The sequence below is a fragment of the Anthonomus grandis genome, chromosome 17 (genome assembly GCF_022605725.1).
Source record: "Anthonomus grandis grandis chromosome 17, icAntGran1.3, whole genome shotgun sequence".
Classification (NCBI taxonomy): domain Eukaryota; kingdom Metazoa; phylum Arthropoda; class Insecta; order Coleoptera; family Curculionidae; genus Anthonomus; species Anthonomus grandis.
In genome coordinates, this window is record NC_065562.1 from 16,312,786 (window position 1) to 16,326,368 (window position 13,583).

At 30.3% G+C, this 13,583-nt stretch overlaps 1 long non-coding RNA gene across 1 annotated transcript in view; it reads left to right on the forward strand.

Annotated features, from left to right (window-relative positions):
* The window catches only part of LOC126746456 (uncharacterized), a 107,295-nt gene that overhangs the window by 16,487 nt on the left and 77,225 nt on the right, over nucleotides 1-13,583 (forward strand). Inside the window, exon 2 of the long non-coding RNA XR_007663899.1 lies at nucleotides 6,551-6,608. This is a non-coding gene — a long non-coding RNA (uncharacterized LOC126746456). The remainder of the gene's footprint in view (nucleotides 1-6,550; nucleotides 6,609-13,583) is intronic.

Below are 13,583 nucleotides of genomic sequence, written 5' to 3' on the forward strand. Positions count from 1 at the left end.
GGCTGGACAATAATTTTACAGGCAGATGGATAGGCCGAGGTGGTCCAATAAACTGGCCTGCACGATCGCCCGACCCCTCTGGATTATTATCTTTGGGGTAATATGTGCAATATTATTTATGCCACCGAAATTGATACTCCAGAAGAGCTTCAGAGGCGAATTCTCGCAGCTGCAGGCCAAATAAGAGAAAACCGATTTGAAATTCTTAGATCGACCAAAAACTTTCAAAAAAGATCCAGGTTATGCATTCAGGAAAACGGAAACTTGTTTAAACATTTGCCTCAAATAAATTAGTATTTTTATCTGTTTGCAATTTTATTTGTCAATTTACTTTTGAAGCGTGCTATTGAGTTTTAATAAAAATTGTTATTAATAATACTATGCAGCATTATTTTTAAATGCGTTTTTCTCGAAAATGGTAATTCCTACCGTTATTGACCAAAAGGTACTTTTTTACGTAAAAAGCGTTAAATTTTTAAAATTCTAAGAAAAAAAAAACAAAAACTTTGCAAACAATTTATTTTTTTATTTTTTTAAGGCTCACCCCCTAAATGATACGCACCTGACTAAATAATGAAAATTATGAAATGGCAACTAAATTCAGCAGATCAAAATTGGGAGAATACCAAAATTTAAAATTTTTATATTTACCCGTTTCGAAAATAAGTGGAAAAAACCATCTTCAGGTGCCCCATTTAAAAGGGGCGTAGCTCCCTTGGGGGGCGTTTGCCGATATATGTTTATAGGAAAAAGTGAGGTCATTTTTGACCAAAGAATACAGGGTTCGCGTTTCGTCCACTAATTTTGGGACACCCTGTATATAATTGTTAGAGGCATTTAAAATCGCAATCGAAATAAATAATTTATCTGTTTTAGATTAATAAGAAAAGAAATTTGTTTTGTTTTAAAGCACTTCTAGGGTGTTGAGATAAATTGGAACAAACACTCCTGAGATAAACGACTAATTTTTTTAAAATGATAATACTTATATATATCATATATCACTGCAGTGATAAATATTTTATTATCTTGTTCTTAAAAAGAGAAATAAAATTATTTTTCAGATTTTTACATACTTTGCCTAAATAAAGAAAATAAATTGTTTTTTATTAATTTAAGGTCGATAAATGGTTAAAATCACTGCTAAAATAAATTAATAATTTTCTCTTCCACGTTTATAAGAGAAAAATATATTTTCTTAATGTTGCTCAAATAATTTTAATTAATTATTACTTAGGTAAGAAAATTAATTATTTTTTAACAGTTTTAGACCGATAACTTAAAATTACTACTGTGATAAATATTTAATAAACAATTATATAAAATAATAATAATTTTTTTACTGAGATCAATGATAAATTAATTTTGTACTGATATTTACATGGACCATTAGTAAATTTTATGTTAATTAACCATAAAAAAATATTTTTTTCATTAGCTTGACGAACTTAAAAAAATACTGCTGTGATAAATATTTTATTTTATATTTCATTTAACGTCAGTAAGGCACAAACTAGACACAATCTGTTTTAAGTCGATAGGAGAAGAACCCTGATTTCTTTAAATTACTTCTACGGTAATAAGAAAAATAAGAAGTTATCACTGTTGAGATCATTTTATTCTTTTATACGCTAATATAGAGAAAATTTAATTTTTTAACTGCTTCCAAGTAGAAAAAGTCAATCTCTCTAGAAATAAATAAAATAAAATAAATTATTTTATCTTTAACCCCTATAAAATAAAAAAATATTTTTACAGTTTTCAGCTCGTCGCTTTTTTTAAATTATTGATAAGATAAGGCAATAAACATATTTTTACTGATTTAATAATGATGATCCTTTAAGATCAGTGTTCTGATAAGTATTTTATCATTTTTGTAATATAATTTATTACGGGACAATTTCAAACATCATTGTTAAGATAAGTATTTTGCCTTTCATAAGCTAAGATGAAAACAATACCTTTTTTCCATTACTTTGGAAATAAAATTGAAATAATCAATAAAAACTGATTTCTAAGTATTAAAAAAATCCCTAGTGAGACAAAAAACAATTTATGACAACAATTTAAAAAATATGAAAAACTGCTAAGATATATGTAAGAATATAAAATTTTTTACCGAATTTAGGTCGAGAAACCATCAAAATCACAGCTGTGATAAAAATTCTACCTTTTGGATTGAAAAAGAAGAAATCGATAGACCTTTAAAATCAGTACTGTGATAAATATTTTTTCACTTATGTTTATTAAACCCAATTTTAAAGTATATTAATGATAAATTTTACAATCACTGTTAATATTTATTTAATTTTATCCATGCCAGGTCTTAAATCGTTCATGACATACATGTTTTTTTTCTACATTAAACAGAGGAAAAAAATTATCTTATAAATTTTAAATCGAAGAAAAATCACTTCTGTGGTAAAAGAAGGTCAAACTTTTACCGGTTTTGAGATCGATAAGCTTTTCAAATCACTACTGTGATAAATATTTTTTTTACTCAATAATAAATTTTAAAATCTCTGATCAACATAAATTATTATTTCTTTTAATGTAGAAATAAAAATTACTGATTTTAGGTCAATGAACTTTTAAAATCATTACTGTGATAAATGTTTTTTTACGCCTTTAAGAAAAAAAAACCAATTTTTTTCTTATTAATGACGTAATAAATTCCAGGCCGAAGAACCTACTAAGAATCACTACTGTAATAAATAAAAAACGCCTTTAAGAAAAATATCATTTTTTAATTAACTGGAAAAATTTTAAAACCAATATTATTTATGACATTTAAATTCAATGCTGAGATAAATAATTTTACTTTTTACCTAATAAGACATCTAAGCAAATGAGAGAAAAATAATTTTTTTTTCAAGTTTTAATTCGACAAACCTTCAAAATCGTAGCTGTGATAAATTTTGATTTCAGAATTTTAAAAGGCGAATTTTTGATGAAATAGCACAGGAAGTATTTACTCTTTTAGGATCAGTAGACCTTTAGAATCACTGCTAAGATAAATACTTTAGATTTTCCTTGACTTTAAGGGAGGAATAACTTTTATTTACGATGGTCCCTTAAAAATCACTGCTGTAATAAATATTTTATAATCAAAATACCAATGAAAGATCAATGATTTTTTACTACTTCTACTAGGTAGAAGAAATTCGAAAACCACTAATTAAATATATTTTTTTCCATGCGAGTATTGAAAATAATATTTTTTTACTAATTTTAAGTAGAAAGAAATCACTGTTGAGATTAATAGTTTTTTTCAGATTTTTACGGCGAAAATATATTTTTTCCATTGATGACCTAACAGATTCCAGGTGTATGAACCGATAAAAATTACTGCTAGGATAATCAATTTATTTTTAACGATAATAAGGAGGAAACTATTACTAGCTATTTTGATTTAAAATTGTTACTGCAATAAATTGTCAATAAAAATGTCTTCCTGGAAATAGAAACAAATGAATCTGGCTAGAAACAAATAAAATAAAATAAATCATTTTTCTAAAATCATTGTCAAGATAAAGAAATAAATAAATTCTTAATGATTTAACAAAGATGATCCTTTAAAATCACCGCTATATTTTATCGTTTTCATGATTTGTACTGTTATTCTCTTTCTTGTCAAAATAAGAAAAAAAATATTTTTCTAGATGATTTTTACTCATTTACTAAAATAAAAAAAATATATTTTAAGAAAACAGTTTTTTTTCAGAAGGATGAATTTAAAAAAAAATCACTGCTTAAATAAATAAATTTTCTCTTCCATGCCTATAAGAGAAAATTTTTTTTTTACTGTTCCTTAATAAATTTGAATTAATCATTGCTACGGTAAGGGAATAAACAATTTTTTGACGGTTTTAGGGGTATTCTTAAAAATCAGTATTACTATAAATATTTTCTAATTTAAATGACCATTCAAATTATTGCTTAGATAAAAGCATAAATAATTTTTATTGGCTTCGATTCAATTGAAATTTCTGCTTAGATAAATATTTTATAATTTAAATTCCAATGAAAGAACAATGATTCTTTTACTACTTTGAAGTAGTAAAAAAAACACTAATAAGATAAAAAAAAAATTTAAAATCACTGTTGTGAAGAGTATTTAATTTTTTTACATCTTTAGGGTAAAAAACATTTTTTTCTCCATTATTGTCGTAATAGTTTCCAGGTCGACGAACCTCTAGAAATCACTGCTGTGATAAATATTTTATTTTATCCAACGCCAATAAGGAACAAACTATTTTTTTAGAGTCATAATAGTATCATTCGTATCATTCTTCTAATTAAATGTTTTTTTCACAAATAAGAAAACAATATATAATTTTTAGAGGCATTTAAAATCACTACCGAGATAAATAATTCATCTGTTTTAGAATAATAAGGAAAGAGATCTGTTTTTTTTTTTAAATCACTTTTAGGGTGTTGAGATAAATTGGAACAAACACTCCTAAGATGAACGACTAATGATAAATGAAAAATGATAGTACTTTATATCATATATCACTGCAGTGATAAATATTTTATTATCTTGTTCTTAAAAAGAAAAATAAAATTATTTTTCAGATTCTTACACACTTTTCCTAAATAAAGAAAATAAATATTTTTTATTTATTTAAGGTCGATAAATGGTTAAAATCACTGCTAAAATAAATTAATAATTTTCTCTTTCACGTTTATAAGAGAAAAAAATATTTTCTTAATGTTGCTCAAATAATTTTAATTAATTATTACTTAGGTAAGAAAACTAATTATTTTTTAACAGTTTTAGACCGATAACTTTAAAATTACTACTGTGATAAATATTTAATAAACAATTATATAAAAAAATAATAATTTTTTTACTGGGATCAATGATAAATTAATTTCTTACTGATATTTTCATGGACCATTCAATTTATTGCTATAATAAATATTTTATCTTTTCGATAATCTTATGATTTTTTTTTAATAAATTTTATCTTAATTAACCATAAAATTTTTTTTTTATTAGCTTGACGAACTTAAAAAATTACTGCTGTAATAAATATTCTATTTTATATTTCATTTAACGTCAGTAAGGCACAAACTAGACACATAAATTAAAAATTATTATTTAAAGAATTTATTTAAGCACACAAATTAAATAACAATAAGGGCATCTAAAATTACCGCTGAGATAAATAATTCATCTGTTTTAAGTCAATAGGAGAAGAACCCTGATTTCTTCAAATTATTTCTAAAGTAATGAGATAAATAAGAAATTATCACTGTTAAGATAATTTGTTCTTTTATATACGCTTATATAGAGAAAATTTAATTTTTTACTGCTTCCAAGTAGAGAAAACTAATCTTTCTAGAAATAAATAAAATAAAATAAATTATTTTATCTTTAACCCCTATAAAATAAAAAAATATTTTTATTTTATAGGGTTTTTTTTTTAATTATTGCTTAGATAAAGAAATAAACATATTTTTACTGTCCTTTAAGATCTGCTGTAATAAGTATTTTATCATTTTTGTATTACGGATCATTGTTCTCTTTCATGTCAAAAAGACGAAAATAATATTTATTTCATATAGACACGATTTTTACACACCTCAACTAAAATAAGGCATTAATATATAATTTATTACGGGACAATTTCAACCATCATTGTTTAGATAAATATTTTGCCTTTCATAAGCTAAGATGAGAACAATACCTTTTTTCCATTACTTAAAATCATCAAAAAAAAATCATCAGGAAATAAAATTACAATCATCAATAAAAACTGATTTCTAGGTTAAATATTAAAAAAAATCGTGACTTAAAATCACTAGTGAGAAAACAATATATTAAAAAATATAACAAAATGCTAAGATATAATGTAACAATATAAAATTTTTTACCGATTTTTGGTCGAGAAACCATCAAAATCCCAGCTGTGATAAAAGTTTTACCATTTGGATTAAAAAAAGAAGAAGTATATGTCAAAAAGACAATTGTTGTGTCAGATATTAATAAAATATAACAAGAAGTTTATTTTACTATTTTAAAGTCGATAGACCTTTAAGATCAGTACTCTGATAAATATTTTTTCACTTATGTTTAGTAAACCCAATTTTAAAATAAAATATTGATAAATTTTACAATCACTGTTAATATTTATTTAATTTTATCCATGACAAGTCTTAAATTGTTCATGACATACATGTTTTTTTTTCTACATTAAACAGAGAAAAAAAATTATCTTATATATTTTAAATCGAAGAAAAATCACTTCTGTGATAAATATTTTTTTTACCCATTGACAAATTTTAAAATCTCTAATCAAATAAATTATTTCTTCATTTAATGTAGAAAAAAAAAACTGATTTTAGGTCAATGAATTTGCTGTGATAATAACAAATGCCGTTAAGAAAAAAATAACTTTATTCATTAATTAGAAAAATGTTAAAAGGAATATTATTTATGACATTTAAATTCACTGCTGTGATAAATAATTGAACTTTTCACCTATAATAAGAGAACCATAATTCTTTAGTTGTCAAATTAATGATTTTTCTACTTTTTCAGTCCTATGCTCAAGACAAGAACTGAAGATTTCCTAGATGCCACTTCACGAAATTCTTGGGTAAGTGATGCATATGTAATTCATTTAAATAAGGAATTATATATAACGCTCAATAACACGTAAATATTTTGCATTTAAGTCGATAACTGGGCCCCAATTAAAACTAATTAAGTGACCTTTTCAAAAGTTCATTTATATAGGCAGTATGTCACGCTTATCAAGGCATTTTAAATAAAATATGAGCAAATTTTTATTTTTTTTCAGAATTTTTAATGGCACTTCCTGTTGTACGACGGTAATTATTTTCGATAAACTTGCAACAATTTATATTTTGTCGTGCGATACTGCGGCAAAACAGGTTTGTCAATACGGTATCGGGTTAATGTTCCTCGACCCGACTGATAATTATTACTATTAGGTTTGCTTGTGTATTACTTACCTAAGGAGCAATAGAACTTTGTTGTAATTTTCCTCCATGTAAAACAAAATTCCAGATAATTAAAAAAAATATCCTGTTTCATGATTTATATTGCACGCACTTGTGCCATCGAAATTAATTTACCTATAAATTAAAATTTAATTGGCGACGTAGCTCGCCCGGAAATTTTTGCTAAATTATTTTAAAATTAACGTGAATTTAATTCGTTATTTTTCCCCAATGGTATAAAATATTATTTTTACATTATTTATGTCTGATTACCGTCTAAAAAAAAACTCTATTTACTACCCCGACAAAAGAATATAAAGAACATGGGCGAACGAGAAAACTTCGCAATCTTATCATGGAAAGTTTGCGTAGTTGTCGAATCGACTTTCGGAGTTTTAAAATGAACTGATTTAATTCTGAATATTATTACATGGAAATTTAAAATTCAAAGTAAAAGCGAAATATCGTCCGGACCCCATATGTATGCAAATACGTTTGGAAAAATGAATATTTAAATTGCGAAATACGGAACACAACATTACGGAAATTCTCTTTGACTTTCAATGTAGCAGACGTATTAGAAATAATGGCAAATGGATCTTTTGGAGGATGCATATTAGAATATTCGCTTTTATCGCGTATAGCGAAAAACTGTTGGTTTAAATACGTCAAATTAGAATTAAAAAAAAAAAAAAACGTCTATAGCTCGGGGCTTTTTAACGTTTTAAAAGGGTGGAATTTAAAAAGGAAAGGAAACTGTACACTGTACACTTGTAAGAAATTGCTTATTATTTTTCTTAGCAGTGGTCGTTTTATTAGTTTATTATTTAAAATATTCATCAGTGATTTGATACCAATAAATAATGATAATCTTCTAACTCAGCAATGATTTCTTCCTAAATTTGTGGACAAAATTTGGTCGACAATGGAACTATAGTGAAAAATTGCATTTCTTACATTCTTCATTTCTTAGACTTTTAACAATCATTGGTTTAAACTTTATCATTAATCGTCTTAGAGAAAGAAGCGTTTTGACTTGTTAAAACTAAAAAATATTTTTTTTATAATGTTTTCAGGTTTTTGGAGTTCAACAGGCTTTAAGATTTTTTAATTTTATTTCACCTTTTTTTATATCATCGCATTATTTTCTTAATAGTGTCTGAATCGCCTGGAAATAGTGTTTTTATTCCTCATAACTTTTAAACTATTAGCTCCATTTTAATTAAATTTCGCATGCAGGTTATTGTAGTGAATTGTCAATTACTGATGAAGGCAATTTTTAAAAAAATTGCCAGTAGCGTAACATACGGAGGGACTTGCTCCTTTTTTGTCTTAAATCTGCGAGGTGATAAAATATTTTTTTATAAGAAGTCAACTGTTAGATTGTCCATTTAATTTGAAAAAAAAAGTTACTCTTGCAAAATTATGATTTAACGCACTGTTTTTTAAATATCCAACAAAACTGACCTTCTACCTTTAGGGACTAATAGACCCATCACTTCACTTTTTTCCCACTAATTAAACACAGTGATTTTGTAATTTTTTTCTTGACATAACACCCCAATTAAAACCCTTATAAAAATTACATTCTCCTTCATTATAAAAGCCAAATAGTCCGTAAAACATATGCTTAATAGGCGCCCTTTGCGCTTATTAAAAGTCACAGGTGGAGCGGAGATTATTTCGTTGATTTCCTTCGCCACCTGTCACTCGTTAAATCAACGGGAAACTAAACGGTCTCGTACGTAACCGAATACTCGTATTATATGAACAAATTCGGGTTGATTACTATTTCGAGCAATTCTTGAAGGCTATCATTGACCAGTCGAGTAAGAGATGTTTAAGAGATGTTTTAGAGATGTTAATAATAGTTCTTAGTGGTGATTCTTTTCCCGAAGTCAAATTAAAATTTCTCAAAAACAATTTAAAATGTAATCTTCCTACTAAAATCGACCGATGTGTTAAGAGGACTTCATTTTACAATAAAATCAGCATTTGAAGTCAATTTTCTTAATGAGAATTTTTTTACAGGGACTAAAAGGTGATGGTTATACTTTGACTTCCCTTCTTACCAGTTATCACCTTGGCTTAATAACGTTCTTAGAAATGTTTTAAACTTCAAAGCGCCATATTCTGTAACAAATTCAGTGAATTTTGCCAAAAGCATTCAGAATGTTCACGTTCCAGATACAGCCTAGTTTATATCGCTAGACGTGAAAAACTTATTTCCAGGCATTACACCTTCACAGGGGGAAACTTGATTCACTCTTGGTAGAAAATCCACTTTTACTTCTTTCCTCTAAATCCAACGAGACCATCCGCAAGGTCGTAGCTTCCATGGCCATTTTTGGGCTCAAAAACGGGGTCGAAAATTGACTTTTTTCCGAAGTTTCAAAGAGCTATAATCCCACTTGTTCGGTCGAAAAAAATCAATTTTTGGTGAAAAATTCGATACGGGGGGGTATACCCGAAAAATGAAAAAACCCAAACTTTGAAGGCCTATATCTCGGCTTCTATGGGAGCTATCGGGAAAATTCCAACGGTATTGTCTTAGTTTCGTCCTTCTGAATCCAACAAGGCCATCCGCAAGGTCGTAGCTCCCATATTAGCTGAGATCTCGCATTTTTGTGGCCCATTTTTGGGCTCAAAAACGGGGTAAAAAATTGGCTTTTTTCCGAATTTTCAAAGAGCTATAATTCCACTTGTTCTGGTCGAATTCCGTTAGAACCCGGTGTTTTCGTAATGTAGGTGATGGGAATAAGCCGCTGATAGGGGTTTCTAAAGCAATTTTTGGGTTTAAAGAAAATCGATTTTTCGCATTTTCAAAGTGCTATAATTCCCTTAGTTTTTATCGAAACTCATTATAACCCGGTGTTTTCGTGTTGTAGGTGATGGGAACAAGCCGCTGGTATAGTTAATTCAAATTCGAAAAAAATCAATTTTTGGTGAAAAATTCGATACGGGGGGGTATACCTGAAAAATGAAAAAACCCAAACTTTGAAGGCCTATATCTCGGCTTCTATGGGAGCTATCGGGAAAATTCCAACGGTTTTGTCTTAGTTTCGTCCTTCTGAATCCAACGAGGCCATCCGCAAGGTCATAGCTCCCATATTAGCTGAGATCTCGCATTTTTGTGGCCCATTTTTGGGCTCAAAAACGGGGTCGAAAATTGACTTTTTTCCGAATTTTCAAAGAGCTATAATTCCACTTGTTCTGGTCGAATTCCGTTAGAACCCGGTGTTTTCGTAATGTAGGTGATGGGAATAAGCCGCTGATAGGGGTTTCTAAAGCAATTTTTGGGTTTAAAGAATATCGATTTTTCGCATTTTCAAAGTGCTATAATTCCCTTAGTTTTTATCGAAACTCATTATAACCCGGTGTTTTCGTGTTGTAGGGTTGTTTCGTGTCGTATGAGAACAAGCCGCTGGTATAGTTAATTCAAATTCGAAAAAAATCAATTTTTGGTGAAAAATTCGATACGGGGGGGTATACCTGAAAAATGAAAAAACCCAAACTTTGAAGGCCTATATCTCGGCTTCTATGGGAGCTATCGGGAAAATTCCAACGGTTTTGTCCTAGTTTCGGCCTTCTGAATCCAACGAGGCCATCCGCAAGGTCGTAGCTCCCATATTAGCTGAGATCTCGCATTTTTGTGGCCCATTTTTGGGCTCAAAAACGGGGTCGAAAATTGACTTTTTTCCGAATTTTCAAAGAGCTTTAACTCCACTTGTTCTGGTCGAATTCCGTTAGAACCCGGTGTTTTCGTGATGTAGGTGATGGGAATAAGCCGCTGATAGGGGTTTCTAAAGCAATTTTTGGGTTTAAAGAAAATCGATTTTTCGCATTTTCAAAGTGCTATAATTCCCTTAGTTTTTATCGAAACTCATTATAACCCGGTGTTTTCGTGTTGTAGGTGATGGGAACAAGCCGCTGGTATAGTTAATTCAAATTCGAAAAAAATCAATTTTTGGTGAAAAATTCGATACGGGGGGGTATACCTGAAAAATGAAAAAACCCAAACTTTGAAGGCCTATATCTCGGCTTCTATGGAAGCTATCGGGAAAATTCCAACGGTTTTGTCTTAGTTTCGTCTTTCTAAATCCAACGAGGCCATCCGCAAGGTCGTAGCTCCTATATTAGCTGAGATCTCGCATTTTTGTGACCCATTTTTGGGCTCAAAAACGGGGTAGAAAATTGACTTTTTTCCGAATTTTCAAAGAGCTATAATTTCACTTGTTCTGGTCGAATTTCGTTAGAACCCGGTGTTTTGGTAATGTAGGTGATGGGAATGAGCCGCTGATAGGGGTTTCTATAGCTATTTTTGGGTTTAAAGAAAATCGATTTTTCGCATTTTCAAAGTGCTATAATTCCCTTAGTTTTTATCGAAACTCATTATAACCCGGTGTTTTCGTGTTGTAGGTGATGGGAACAAGCCGCTGGTATAGTTAATTCAAATTCGAAAAAAATCAATTTTTGGTGAAAAATTCGATACGGGGGGGTATACCCGAAAAATGAAAAAACCCAAACTTTGAAGGCCTATATCTCGGCTTCTATGGGAGCTATCGGGAAAATTCCAACGGTTTTGTCTTAGTTTAGTCCTTCTAAATCCAACGAGGCCATCCGCAAGCTCCTAGCTTCCATATTAGCTGAGATCTCGCATTTTTGTGGCCCATTTTTGGGCTCAAAAACGGGGTAAAAAATTGGCTTTTTTCCGAATTTTCAAAGAGCTATAATTCCACTTGTTCTGGTCGAATTTCGTTAGAACCCGGTGTTTTCGTGGTGTAGGTGATGGGAATAAGCCGCTGATAGGGGTTTCTAAAGCAATTTTTGGGTTTAAAGAAAATCAATTTTTCGCATTTTCAAAGTGCTATAATTCCCTTAGTTTTTATCGAAACTCATTATAACCCGGTGTTTTCGTGTTGTAGGTGATGGGAACAAGCCGCTGGTATAGTTAATTCAAATTCGAAAAAAATCAATTTTTGGTGAAAAATTCGATACGGGGGGGTATACCCGAAAAATGAAAAAACCCAAACTTTGAAGGCCTATATCTCGGCTTCTATGGGAGCTATCGGGAAAATTCCAACGGTTTTGTCTTAGTTTCGTCCTTCTTAATCCAACGAGGCCATCCGCAAGGTCCTAGCTCCCATATTAGCTGAGATCTCGCATTTTTGTGGCCCATTTTTGGGCTCAAAAACGGGGTAAAAAATTGGCTTTTTTCCGAATTTTCAAAGAGCTATAATTCCACTTGTTCTGGTCGAATTTCGTTAGAACCCGGTGTTTTCGTGGTGTAGGTGATGGGAATAAGCCGCTGATAGGGGTTTCTAAAGCAATTTTTGGGTTTAAAAAAAATCGATTTTTCGCATTTTCAAAGTGCTATAATTCCCTTAGTTTTTATCGAAACTCATTATAACCCGGTGTTTTCGTGTTGTAGGTGATGAGAACAAGCCGCTGGTATAGTTAATTCAAATTCGAAAAAAATCAATTTTTGGTGAAAAATTCGATACGGGGGGGTATACCTGAAAAATGAAAAAACCCAAACTTTGAAGGCCTATATCTCGGCTTCTATGGGAGCTATCGGGAAAATTCCAACGGTTTTGTCCTAGTTTCGTCCTTCTAAATTCAACGAGGCCATCCGCAAGGTCGTAGCTCCTATATTAGCTGAGATCTCGCATTTTTGTGACCCATTTTTGGGCTCAAAAACGGGGTCGAAAATTGACTTTTTTCCGAATTTTCAAAGAGCTTTAATTCCACTTGTTCTGGTCGAATTCCGTTAGAACCCGGTGTTTTCGTGATGTAGGTGATGGGAATAAGCCGCTGATAGGGGTTTCTAAAGCAATTTTTGGGTTTAAAGAAAATCGATTTTTCGCATTTTCAAAGTGCTATTATTCCCTTAGTTTTTATCGAAACTCATTATAACCCGGTGTTTTCATGTTGTAGGTGATGGGAACAAGCCGCTGGTATAGTTAATTCAAATTCGAAAAAAATCAATTTTTGGTGAAAAATTCGATACGGGGGGGTATACCTGAAAAATGAAAAAACCCAAACTTTAAAGGCCTATATCTCGGCTTCTATGGGAGCTATCGGGAAAATTCCAACGGTATTGTCTTAGTTTCGTCCTTCTGAATCCAACGAGGCCATCCGCAAGGTCGTAGCCCCCATATTAGCTGAGATCTCGCATTTTTGTGGCCCATTTTTGGGCTCAAAAACGGGGTAAAAAATTGGCTTTTTTCCGAATTTTTAAAGAGGTATAATTCCACTTGTTCTGTTCGAATTCCGTTAGAACCCGGTATTTTTGTAATGTAGGTGATGGGAATAATCCGCTGATAGGGGTTTCTATAGCTATTTTTGGGTTTAAAGAAAATCGATTTTTCGCATTTTCAAAGTGCTATAATTCCCTTAGTTTTTATCGAAACTCATTATAACCCGGTGTTTTCGTGTTGTAGGTGCCATCCGCAAGGTCGTAGCTCCCATATTAGCTGAGATCTCGCATTTTTGTGGCTCATTTTTGGGCTCAAAAACGGGGTCGAAAATTGACTTCTTTCCGAATTTTCAAACAGCTATAATTCCACTTGTTCTTGTCGAATTCCGTTATAACTCGGTGTTTTCGT